The sequence below is a fragment of the Octopus bimaculoides genome, chromosome 15 (assembly GCF_046866305.1).
Source record: "Octopus bimaculoides isolate indiv1 chromosome 15, ASM4686630v1, whole genome shotgun sequence".
Lineage (NCBI taxonomy): Eukaryota > Metazoa > Mollusca > Cephalopoda > Octopoda > Octopodidae > Octopus > Octopus bimaculoides.
Window position 1 is genome coordinate 44,101,940 of NC_142942.1, and position 13,869 is coordinate 44,115,808.

General features: G+C 33.8%; 1 protein-coding gene across 3 annotated transcripts in view; it reads left to right on the forward strand.

Annotated features, from left to right (window-relative positions):
- Window positions 1-13,869, forward strand: part of LOC106880835 (RYamide receptor) — a 437,431-nt gene that overhangs the window by 340,686 nt on the left and 82,876 nt on the right. For all 3 annotated transcript variants that reach the window (XM_052973294.2, XM_052973297.2, XM_052973296.2), the window contains one exon: window positions 5,655-5,726. The gene's annotated coding sequence lies outside the window, so the exon portion shown is untranslated. The remainder of the gene's footprint in view (window positions 1-5,654; window positions 5,727-13,869) is intronic.

Consider the following 13,869-nt stretch of genomic DNA (forward strand, 5'->3'; position numbering starts at 1 on the left):
CAAGCAATTCATCTACATAAGCTGGTTTTTCGCACGCCGAGTCCCATTCGACTCTTTGGCTATTATAGACCCCCATGTAATCCCTCACTTATTCCTAGGGGTTCCTCGGACCTCCTTTAGTGACCCCTGGTGTATACGGTTTTATATACTTATACACACACACACGCAAACAAACAAACAAACAAACATACATACATACAAACATACATACATACATACACACACACGCACGCACGCACATACATACATATCTCACTGGTTCACAAGGAAACAGAAATACCAAAATTACACACAGTTTCTTTGTGGATGACTTAAAACGTTATGCAAAGAATATGCATGAGATGAAAAACAGCCTTGACCTTGTTACAACATTCTCAAAGGATGTAGGATTCGAAGACTACAGAAACCAATGTATCACTGGAACTGTAAAAATCTGTAAAACTTTCCAGAAGTTTATCATTTAAATATATATGAGCATGTCCAGATATGCAACTACATGCAAGAGAATACTCACATAAAACATGCAATTCTGCACATGCATTCATATATACATACATACATACATACATATATATATATACATACATACATAAAAATACCCTGTTGTTGGTGTTGAAATCCCAATGAAGGGATTAGAAACCGGTTCATTCTCTATTGGCAAGAAATCTTGAAATAAACTGAATAATGACATACATGCATATATGTACATGTATATATAAACTCATAACCAGTTGCATTGCAAAAAACGATAACAAAAAATCGTTCTGGGTCAAATTACGCTGAGATCAAATGTGGCTTTTCTACCCTCGAGGTCGATTAAATAATGCAGAGTACTCCTACAAGAGCCGATGGTTTCACCTCGCTACTTTTAAGAATTGAAAAATTATTAGGAAGTTTATTTCAGAGTCGATTACTGCATTTCATTTTAAGATATATCCTTCTTTTGCTAATTTATCATCTATTGTCTGTTTTAGAAACATTAGATTGATAGTCATTCATGAAGAATATATAGTTAAAGCTAATCTCCTCCGTATGATAAGTTGTCTATGCTGGTATCTATATTTCAATTATAATTGCAAGGCAAGAATATTTAACAGCTATTTTGCAACATCCATTCTCAGACATAGAAAGTATGGTGGCTTAAATCATGTTCTTCCATCGTCTTGCTTTATTTGTTGACTCTAGCGTCGTTGACGTAAACTAATTGCATTCTTTGATTCCGTTAAAGATTGGAAACGGTTCCATCGACGATTTCTTTGTCAGATGAAAGACCAGAAATACAGTAATATTGTTTCTGTCTTGTTTTATTATTTATATTTTTGGAGCTAATGTCTGATCGTTATTCGTTTATTTATCTACTTAAACTTAACATTCGGTTTGTTTAATGTTTGGAAACTCACAATCGTCAAATAAATTGTTACAGTTAAAATACTAAGAACGTATATTTCCAACAAAGTGGAAATGACTGCAGACCTTGACCGTTGAATTACAAATTTAAGAGATGAATGTAAATATTTTAGTCATAAGAGCAGGCGTGGCTCTGTGGTAAGAAAGTTGCTTCTAAAACATATGGGTCCGTATTCAGCTCCACTGCTTGGTACCTTAGGAAATTGTCTTCTAGTTCAGCCTCGGGGCAACTAATGCACTGTAAGTGGATTTGGTAAACGGAAACTGGGAAAAGGACGTCGTTTGTGTGTATGTGTGTTTGTGTGTGTGCACGCGTGTATGTGTGTGTGCGTCTTTGTGTCTTTGCACGTGTGTCTTTGTCCCCTAACACCGGAAGACAACCGGGATTGGTGTGCTTACGTCCACGTAACATTGAGGTTCGACAGAGATGACCGATAAAATAAGAATCGGGCTTAAAATTAAGCACTGGGGTCTTTTCATTCGTCCAAAAATCCTTGAAGGTGCTTCTCCAGAATGGCTACAGTCTAATTGCCGAAAGATAAAAAATAGTTTGTGACAAGTGAGATAATTCATGGAATTTTACAAATCGACATCATAAGATTTTTTTGTAAATCATCATTAATGTAGTCTAATATAACTCTTCTATTGTGTATATGTCAGCGCTATCAAATGATTTTGTATTTACTCAAATTCTTCAGTGTTATGACTCTGTTTCTGTTTTCATCGAGAAAATATTATTCTATGCATAATTATTTCTGTGTCACTTTTGTGTCTAGCGCCATGATCATTGGTAAACACTGAGGCAAATTTGACGAAGATTATAGTATGGAAAAATAACATAAAATTCAAAAATGTGAACTTGTGTGATTCTTTTACACAAAAATGAGCATTAAATCGGCCGTCAGCAGAATTAATGCCATAAGCAAACAAATTCTAATTAATTAAAATGGCACAATTATCGATGTGAATGATTATTTTCTAGATGGTTAATTCTTCCTTAAAACTCAGGGTTGGAGAAACGAAATCTGTATTCAATTCTCAGTGTAGTGTTAAATATGAAACTCACATCCAGTTGCATTACATATTAATTAAATTAGAATATATCAATTATATCTAATTGAATTTAGGTTTAGTCTTCTTTTGTGATTTTCACCACAATTAACTTGTTCAGAAAATTATTGTAGTATTAGTTCATTTAAATTTTCTTGGGTTACTGTATCGAGTGTAGGAGAAACCAGCTTGTTTTCAGTTCTCATACAGGAAGAATACCTGGATTCTCTCTCGTTGCTGTTCTCTTAATTATTACTTGCAATTAATTTTTATTCCTTGTTTCAGTCATTTGACAGCGGCCATGCTGGGCCACTGCATTGAAGCGATTTAGTCGAACAAATTGAACGCAGGCAGGACTTATTTTGAAAGCCTGTTACTTATACTTTTGCCGAGCCGCTAAATTACGTGGAGAAAAACACATATACAACGGGATTTTTTAAGTTTCTGTCTGCCAGATCAATAGCAGAAGACATTCGCCTAAGGAACCACGCAGGGAGGACTGAACTCGGAAATGTGTGGTTGGGATGCAAGTTTCTTACAGCCACGCCTGCAACTACATTTGTATCATCTTGTATGTGTTTTGATATATATATATATATATATATATATATATATATATATATATATATACATATATATATAATATGTGTATAAATATACTTACATGCATATATATATGTATGTGTATATATATATATATATATATATATATATATATATATATATATATATATATATATATATTTGCATATATATATGCATATATACATGCACACACACTTTATCATCAGCATTATATTCATCATCTACAATTAATGTCTGCTACCATGGCTTGGACGGTTTTACAGGTGGTAAGCCGTAGCCTGCATTGTCTGTTTTGGCATGGTTTCTACAGCTGGACACCTTTCCTAACTCAGACAGTTTACAGAGTGTACTGTTTTCTTTTTTTACACGGCAATAACCCTGGTACTTTTTACGTAGGACAGACAACAGCGGTGTCACCAAGTGAATTACAATTGGGGGTGGAAGTGGAACCGCGTGAAGTGGTGGTCTTCGAGGTGAAAGTATAAAAAAGAGATAGAGATAGGTGTCTTACTCTAGAAGAGATTCTTGGATACCCCACGAGGAAAACAGCAGAGAGGAAGAAGAAACAGAGATAGAAAGATACGCAGACACTGCTTATGCACGTACACACACAGAGGCGGGCGCGCGCGCGCGCGCGTGTGTGTGTGTGTGTGTGTGTGTGTGTAGCTGAATAAAATTGGAGTAAAAAAACTTGTATCATAAAAGTTAGATTATAGTTTTCTGATGTGATATAACGTGACCAAATTATATTTAGAGTTTATCACCGCTCTCTCAATGTTATATTCCTCTATTAAATTTGTGGGATTGTTGCCTAACTCTCATTTTATTTACCAATATTAGTTATCGACAAAATGATTTCCTTTATTGCTAAAGTTGCAGCAGTAATTAATTACAATATGTCTGTTTTTGCATAATGTACGGCAGCTGATGACTCGGGGTTGCTATAATACATTTTGTATGTAATTACGACACTGTTGCTAATGAAATTAATATTGTTTGATATGTGTGACACAAATTTATCACTCCTGATTAGGTGAAATAATCTACATCTGTCTTGGAATCAAATTACAATCTGTGATGTGTCATCGCTAGATGTGCTTTAAGGTTGACTAAACACTCTAGAAATTTGAGCAGTTTTTCACTTCGTTATATCATCTTTAGTTGAAATTTGGCTGCAATTTCGTGTACATGTCATAATATGATTTATATAAGGTTTTAGTTTTATCAGAAAATATATAATTTTTACAGGATTTCTACTTTTTCAAATTTACTTCACTTGACTTTGCAAATAGTTCAGAAGCAAGATGGCGGCCAATTAAATATTCTCCAACTGAAATTGTTGATTGTTGACCTGTCCTACCTTTTGTTACCGTGCAAATAAATTTTACCTTGTTCGCTTCACAACATATTTATTTTCTATGAATCGATGCATGCAATAACCGCTAGCTGATGTTGGGATGTTTTAGCAAACAGTCTAGATCTATCCATTATTTCCAGAATAATAAACTTGTTTACTGAAAGTGCCAAATATATTTTGTGTGTAGTTGCGTGAGGAAAATAAGAGTAGTCAATAAGGAATGTTATTTGAAAATACTGTCTCAAATATAGTACATAAATATTAATAGCTTCCCGTGGTTTTACGATTTATATAAATTGGAACATTCAACAAATGAATGCGATTCGATTGAAGCTTTCCCGCGGTGCATTTTATAGTGGTTTTTATTGATGCCTATTTTTCTGTAAAAAAGGTGTTGTCAATCGTTTATTGCGCATGCTACGTAAGATTCAGTAATTAGTTGTGCAATCAGTACAGAAAACAAGATAAAAGCATAGACAAGAAAGGTGAACGTTCCAAAATTCGATAATTTCGTATGGAATGATTTTTTTCTTCCTTTTCATTTTATCAAAGCATATGAAAATATAAGTCACCAACTAATATATTAGCGTACACTCACACACATGCACACAACACAAACGCACGCACACGCACACATATATACCTACATATATATGTGTGTACGTATTTATATATCTATACTATTATATTCGGATATATATATATATATATATAAATATATACATACATACAAACATACATACATATATATATATATATATATATATATATATATATATATATATATTTCTCATATTGTAATCGTATATACATTACTTTAAGACGTGTGTGTATGTTCTGTGGTATATTTATAGGCATTTCCTCAGTGACATGAGTGTTGTTCTCTGAATTTGGCCCTGGTGTTGTACACTGGTGAAGATGGCGCAGATGTCAATTATTTGTGGCAAGTTCGGTAATGATGCTCTATGAAAAACTGATAATAAATATCGTAAGAAAGATTTTCATCCAAATATTGATGACAGCTTCATCCCTGAAGATACGATTTATGTTGTCAGCTTTATATGTAATGTTGTTGATGATAAGACCGGAAATTTTGATAAAAGTAACAATGAGTTACTACGTCTGAATTTAAAGCAACCGCCTCATATTTAGGCTTATTTTCTCTCATCTGTTGTTCTGTCTTACTCACTTTTTGTTATTCAAACTTTACCAACTATTTAGTCTTTACGTTTTCTTTGTTTCATTATATTTTCAGATGTTCACATTTTTGAGAATGTTATAGTATTTCGAGGAAATTGTTATTATCTAATGGCGGATACTCCTGAAGGTAATTATAATTGACTTTTGCTAACGTATACTGCAGAATTATTAAATTATAGTAATCCACAATGATCTTGGCTATTCTTCTTACAATTTCTCAGCAGTGTTTTTCAGATAAATATCATTAATAATATTTACGATCGACTGTGCTTGTGAGCATCTCTCTCTCTCTCTCTCTCTCTCTCTCTCTCTCTCTCTTTCTCTCTCTCTCTCTCTCTCTCTCTCTCTCTATGTCTGTGTGTGTGTGTGTACGCCCGTCTGTGTGCGTGTTTGTTTATGCATCTAAATACCCATATGTATGCATATATACATCTATATACATATGTATATGTATATATATACATATATATACATATATATATATATATATATGTATATATACACATATATATATATATATACATACATATATATATATATATATATATATATATATATATATATATATATATATATATATATATATATATATATATTGCGTTTGAGAATTTAAAATCACTTCTGTAACTTTCTAAGACATCTCAATGCTTCTAAAAGCAAACTTCGTTTGTTTGTTTACGTTCATCATAATTTGAATTTAATATATATATATATATATGTGTGTGAGTGAGTGTGTGTGTGTGTGTGTGTGTGTGTGTGTGTGTGTGTGTGTGTGTGTGTGTGTGCGTGTGTGTGTGCGTGACTGTCTTGGAGAGTGTTGTCCCTTTTTTGTATTACCTCACTGTCTGGATGTTTTGCGTTCTTGTTCCCTTTTATATATATATATATATATATATATATATATATATATATATAAGCGCACATTCTAAGAGGTTAACATTTTCAAGGTTAAAGTTGTTAGATTTGTTCGTGTACCGATTGCGTTACTGAATAACCAGACAGCTGCAGCAGGCTGATAGGTTTACGATGAGTAAGCAACGTTTAGGGCTCCATTTTCCACCTCTCACACTGTTGTGGAAAGCAGAGCTGTGTCTAAATAGATCTACTTTGTCACCACAGCGGACAATACAGACAGCGCAGTTCCTCACAACTTCTTTGCTGGAACGGCCATCACCCAATGGTCGCCAACTGTGTAAGAGATTCAATAAGAGACTTCAAGTAATATCCTTTACCTGTCCCTGTCACTTTTACTCCCTCACCACAGAACATTTTGTTTTTGCAAGTTGAACCTGTGCAGTATTGGATGTATAAATGTAAGTTGTCATAAAATTCACAGAGATGATTTGATTTGAGTATATATATGTATATATATGTATGTATATATATATATATATATATATATATATATATATATATATATATATATATATATATATATATATATGAGTGTCTTCGCTTTGTATGACAGGTTTTATCTTTCGTCCTCCAGGGTGTCCAACTATCATCCACCTCACCAAGTAAGCTTGCTGGTGTTGCTAGTTTAGTCCCCGTCGACCCGACCATATAACAGGTTGTACTGGGTTACCTGTTACCACTACATATATTTCAGGAGTAGTTAACATCCCATCACATCATATTTTTAATGTTGCTTCTCCCTCTTTTGCTTTTTTTTATCAGTATACCCATGTGTTATTACAATAATGTAAAATCAGAATTTTAAAAAAATATGCACCCACCTTTGTACTACGTGTACTTTACGTTCAGGTCATTAGGGATCATTATCGTAAAATTACACCCATAAATAGCCTTTCTTGCAATATCTCATTACATTACAAAAAAATACTTATTTGGAGTTTCTACAGACTATATACTTAAATTTCCCGAAATACAATGCTTACTAAAATAGCTATGTCGTCAGTAATTATAGCTGTTTGTTAAACCTCATGAACATAGTAATGTGTCAACGGAATATCCAACTTCAGAACCGTTTTTCAACAAGAGCGAACCCCTAAGGCTACGATTTACAGCGGTTTTGCCACCTAAAACGCCATTAAATTTGTGACAATGTACGACGAGATTTTACTAAATTTAAAGTCAGTTTCCAAACGTCATCAGATGTTTGAAAATTAAACTTAGTTTAAAAGACATTACAATACATCTATAAATGTTTAAAGTTGTAAAATTGTTTCAAAGTTTAAAATCGATTTTTATATATGTTATAAAGTATCATTGCTTAATGTTGTTTTCGTTGCAATATGAACACAGTTCTGTGAAAAGTTTATTTGATTCATATAGCTAGACTCTGTTGATCTTTGGTCAATAACAAAAAAAATATATTCCTTTTAATTCGCTGATCTGAGTATGAATTGATATTTGTTTATGTAATATACTCCAGCGAGCCATTCAAGGCGGATGAAATCATAGTGAGGTATCGGCGAGTGACAAGCGCAAATAGGTTGACAAAAAAAATTGAAATATGATAATGCTCTAACTTTAGCATTTGGGAATAGAGATTTACTGATTGATGAAAAGAATTAATGTTACAACTTTAAAATAATTATTATAGATATAACTGCAATATAATGACATGTAATCGATATATAAATCCCAGGGCATTATGCAGATATATGATAATATACTAACAGCGAAATAATGACTTCCTGTTCGAGATAAAACAAGAAACAAAAACAAAAACTATACGAATAAGATGGTTAGATACCAATAAAATAGGTAAAGATATCATTTGCAAGTATTGTACAGATACATACACCACGTTGATCGCAGAATGTACCTATGGCGTGTCAGTATAATGAAAACCCAACAACGTTCTTCTAATAACAGAATCTCCATAAACTCGCAACATATTCCATGAAATGGAAAGTCTTGCTGATATTTCACTTGTTTTGACCATAACGTAGTAATAAGGATGTAATTTTACTTATTTTACTCTGTTCAACTATCTTCTCAAAATTATTGGTTCTATAAAGACCACCTACCTGAAAGGCAGCGTGTCACTCACCCATAGATACCAACCTATGGTCGAAAAACTTGTAGTCTTATTATGCATTGTTTTTGTTGTTGTTGTTATTATATGGTATTTGCTTTTTGCATTACGCTGCTCTACAGTGCTATGGTTACACAGACACTCCTCTGATCAAATCCTACTTAGCTTACAGTCATTTACTAATGAGTAGAAAAGAAAAGCAATGTAATAGACTATAACCTAGTGTAAATCTCTCTTTCATAAAGAATCTCAATTAGCATATTAGATATATATTTTCGGTAAATTAATTTTGTGGAAGTAGTGGAGTAGGTTTCTTATTTATCGACCACAACTACCATCCCATCCGCCGAAAATGGAATATATATATAGTTATGTGGATAATGGAGAAACAAGCACAAGAAGAAGCAAGTCAACTGGGCTAGTTAGCCATTGATTTAATTATGTGGAGATTATATACTGACTCATTATATAATCTCCACATAATTAAATCAATGGCTAACTAGCCCACTTGACTTGCTTCTTCTTGTGTTTGTTTCTCCATTCTCCACATAACTATAATTATAAACTGTGGTTTAAACAATAAATTACCTGCCTCTGGATACCCTCTACCGAAGACGGTACCCACACAAGTAATTTCCAGGAGTGCCTCCGGATTTAAATATCTCCTGGTTGCTTGGATACTTCAGACTACACATGAAATATTGAAGCAATCCTATCATTTACCTATATATATATATATATATATATATATATATATATATATATATATATATATATATATATATATATATATATATATACTATTAATGTTGAGCATGCATGAAATTATGTAGACACATGTCTGTATACAGGGAGGGAACTAATTAGATAAATATGAAGCTGTTGAGAGAAGGATATTTCAAAAGGTTTAGTTCCGTATATGTGGTCTGAAAGAAGACAATGGCTGATAAGATAGAGAGCCATGCGTTTAAGAGGTAGTTGTAAAGGTGTACAACTTACTATTAAAATCAAAACAAGAACCTGAAGTCGTCCTGTAAAATAAGGGAACAGCTTTTGCACGTTACAGTTCACGAAAGGAACCGGACGAATCAACATGTGGGCTTATGCATGTCAGTTGCTAACTAATAGATATGCCAATGCATTCAGCAGCTTCAACCTTAATAACAATTAAGGCTAATTGCACATGTGTGAGTTTTAAGAAACAGCAGAGAAGAGGTAATTAATGTATACATGTTAGATTAATGTATACATGTTAGACTTAAGTGCTTGGCTTACATCAGAGTGTGAGATAAACAGGAGTTGGATATTCAATATACAACAAAGCTATCAAGAAGAACCCGCCATTACAAGATTTTAAGATTACAGATGATTTAGCTAGAAGGTTGTTGTGTCAAACACAGTCGGTTGTGTTCCTTTTATTAAAGCAACATCATCGTCTGTGTCGATATTTTCTGGGTTGAATGAGTAATGGAAAAATCGACAGCAGATTTGGAAATAGAGACATTTGGTGATGCTCTCTGAAAAAGGAGACCCTAGCACTATATCAAGATCAATGGGAGAGAAGATCAAGAAAGAGTATTATAGACGAGTCAGGATGGTTCCGAACACTGAGTTGAACTCCCAGAATAGAATTGCATTTATAAACTCCCTGGGGGTGCCAGTTGACCATTATAGCCCTAACACCATCAAATGATGTCTGAGTGAACTTCAGCGTATGGACAAACAGACCAGGAAACTGCTGAAATTAAACACGATGCACCACCCAAAATCAGATGTCCACAGCCTCTATCTTCCACGAAAGGACGTCGGTAGAGACCTAATCCAACTTGAAACGTCCTATAAAACGACAACAATAGAACTGCATGTGTACATCCAAAGTAATACCGTCTGGATGATACAGCTGTTAAGGCGACACAAACAGATTAAAAACTAAAAGCAAATGCATTCACTTTCAAAGCAGACATATAAATACAGACAAGACCTTAACCTCCCTCATTATGATAACGATTATAAGGAGAACATACCACCCAGTAAGGCAGCAAAATAGTGAATAACAAAGCCCAAACAGGAAAGCTTGAAGGTAATATCGAAAGTGTGGCGATATTATTTCTCATAGATTAGAAAATCAAAGTTTCATCGACATGTTTATATATTTAAGATTATTATATGATGACTCAATATTTATCTAAAGTTTCAGTTTTCAAAATATCATTTACAAGAAAAACTTGAGTGAATAGCGCTGGTTTTCTAAAATTCATAAGGAAATACGATATGAAATGAACAAAATTTCGAGTTTCTTTATGATAGTAATTTCAGATGCTTACTACAAATATTGACCTCAGTGTACATGATTATGATGATGATGATGATGATGAAATGATGGTATTAATGTATGCTTTATAAAGAATATGAGAATTTAAAAAATATTTTTCTTCTAAATCTCCAAATATCAGTGTACCATCAACCAGCGTGAGGAACGTTTTGATAGTCTTGACAATCTTGCAGTTATATATTTTATCGGTCCCACTGGATAAATAAAGCCTAAATTAGTAAATATAGCGGAATTGAGAAATCAATATATATATATATATATATATTTCGGTTTCATCAACATTAATCCATGATCATTTTATGCAATAAACAATGACGCGAGCTAACAGAATCGTTAGAACGGCGTGCAAAAAAAAAAGATAAAAAAATACTGACGGAACTTCGCCCGCCTTTTTGCTCTGAGCTCAAAATCCACTATGGCTGATATTGATCTTATTTCTTTTGTCCCAATAAAATAAGTTATAGTGGAGCAGATGGGTTGATGTAATCAACTCAGTTCCTTCTTTCGAACTTGCTAGCCTTGGTTTGAAACTTGAAATTACTGTAGTGTAGAGTAATTCTTTTGACATGAAAAGTTTGAAAATATTTCAACAAATCCATTCATAACGTCGTTTTGATGCCATTTTATGAATATTGGAAAGAAGGTGATAAAATCGACTGTTGAAATATGGTTTTAAAAATCATCAACTCTATTAACCTTTAGATATCAGAATCACAAATATTCAAGTTGTCAAAGCACCGACATAATTCCGTTTCTCTCGTTTCAACAAAGAACCAAATCCAATCTATCATAAATATAAATACTGAAGAATTAATCTTCAAGTAGTTCTCGTTCATAGTTACGCGATGTAAAAATTTATTTCACGTCTATTTCAGATATAGTTTAGCAGCGTATTTAACTGGTCAAAATATGACATACCTCTCTTATTAAATAATTGTCGTTTTCAGCTTGCATTTGTTTAGCTTTAAGACCATAATTCTATTTTATTCACAAATGGTGGTGGTTAAAAGGGTATCTAGCTAACGGATACGTATTTCATTACTACTGAAATCCATATTGGCTGAAATATTATCACAAGGCACTAAGTAGCTCAGTAGCTTACAGTATTCCATTACTACACATTATAACAATAACAATAACAATAATAATAATAATAATGATAATGATGCCACAGAACCACTATTATTGGAAGTAAGAAGGTCATGCTTGTGTAGGATGGATGATTACAAAGATAATGCACTTCAAGCAAAAGAACGGCGAACGAATAATCACAAATTCAATAAAATAGTTCATTTCGAAGTTACATATACACACAGACTTACACACACTACTATGCTACACCTCTCCAAAAATATTACAAGAATAATCCCATGCTGTAAATACTTAACAAAGTGAAAACAGCCACATCATGTGCCATACAAGGCCGATACCCGGCAGAAGAACACAACCTGCGCTACACAAACAACACAATATAAAAATTAATACAGCAGAAGACCCGAAGAAAATCCCATAACAAAACGTACTGATACAATAAAATATCCCCACCACCAGTCCAATCACCCCGAAATGCAGCACACACCACCCCATCAGCAGAAAGGTGCAACAAATAATGCAATAAAAAGTTGCTTGAAACTTTCAGATGTCAAAAAATAATAGTGGTGATGTCGATGCTGACGAACTTAACCTTGCTTCGGTTTATATGAGACAAGAGCTTCCGAAGAAACTCTGATTGTAACAGCAAAAATGAAGCTGGACGTTTAAGGGAAGGGTTCTAGCTCGACAGTGGAACAGTAAAGAAGCAGACCGACCACAGCTGGCATCCTAATTCAGCATCAGCGTATAATGGAGGAAGGAAGAGGAAGTTCGTCAGCAAAGAAAACAGGATGTTGATGCAGTGCTACTTAGAGAGCGAACCTAAAGGAAAGAGCTATAGAAAACGGGTGTTAGCACATTGGGTAGAGAACTGAATGTTTAAAGTGACTCAGCAAAGAATAGTTGATCAAGCTAATGCTATTAGAAGAGAGTGGATGACAGAATTGGAGGTAGAAGATATCTCAGGAGAACTGGAAAAGACAGACCAAGCAGTAGGAAAGATAAACAGCAACATAAGAGATACAGCTCAAACCACAGAAGAACCTAGAAAGAAAATAATGATAGCGTTATCAATAAGGAAGGGACAATTGGCAACGACGACGTAAGTGATTTAAGGTAGGAAGATAAGAAGAGTTTAGATGAAGTAAGTAATGAGTAAAGCAGTCAGAATAAGATTGCCAGTATAAGGTACCACCAGGAGGGAACTAGCAGAAGTTACTAGGAAAGTATGTTCTGTTATCATTAGGATAGATACTAAAAAAACAGAAGACACTAACTTATTGATTTGTGCAGGAGGGGTAGTCGTCATAGAAGATTAGATATCTCACAGGGAAAGATTTAAAAAGAAAAAAAACGTGAAAAAGGAGACTACAAATGAAATGAAGACTTTAAGATAAGATCTGTTTTGAATAGAAGTCTGGAAAACAAACAAATTAGGAAACAGAAGATACAAATTGTGTCTCGAGGAAAGATACTTAGTCAAAGTGAATGGATTTGGGACAATAATAGAAGAGTTGAAACAGCATACCATAGCAGTAGCGGAAAAACTCACCAGATATTAGACAAGAATTAATCAGTATCAACAGAATATATTATTTGAGACAGAGCAGAAGAGATTTTATAACGAAATAAATAATGGAGAACGAAAGCCCTCGCACGACATCCAGCTCTGTGCAGCTCCTGGCGAACAGTTTTTGTGGAAACTGGGTTCTCGAGGTGGTCATTAAGCTCTGCAGTCATTGTGGGAACTGTACTTTTGTGATCGTTTCTAACAATTGACGTAAAAGTCTGACTGTCCCTATCTGAAAGTTTTGTTTTTCTTCTAGAGTTTTGTTTCGACTA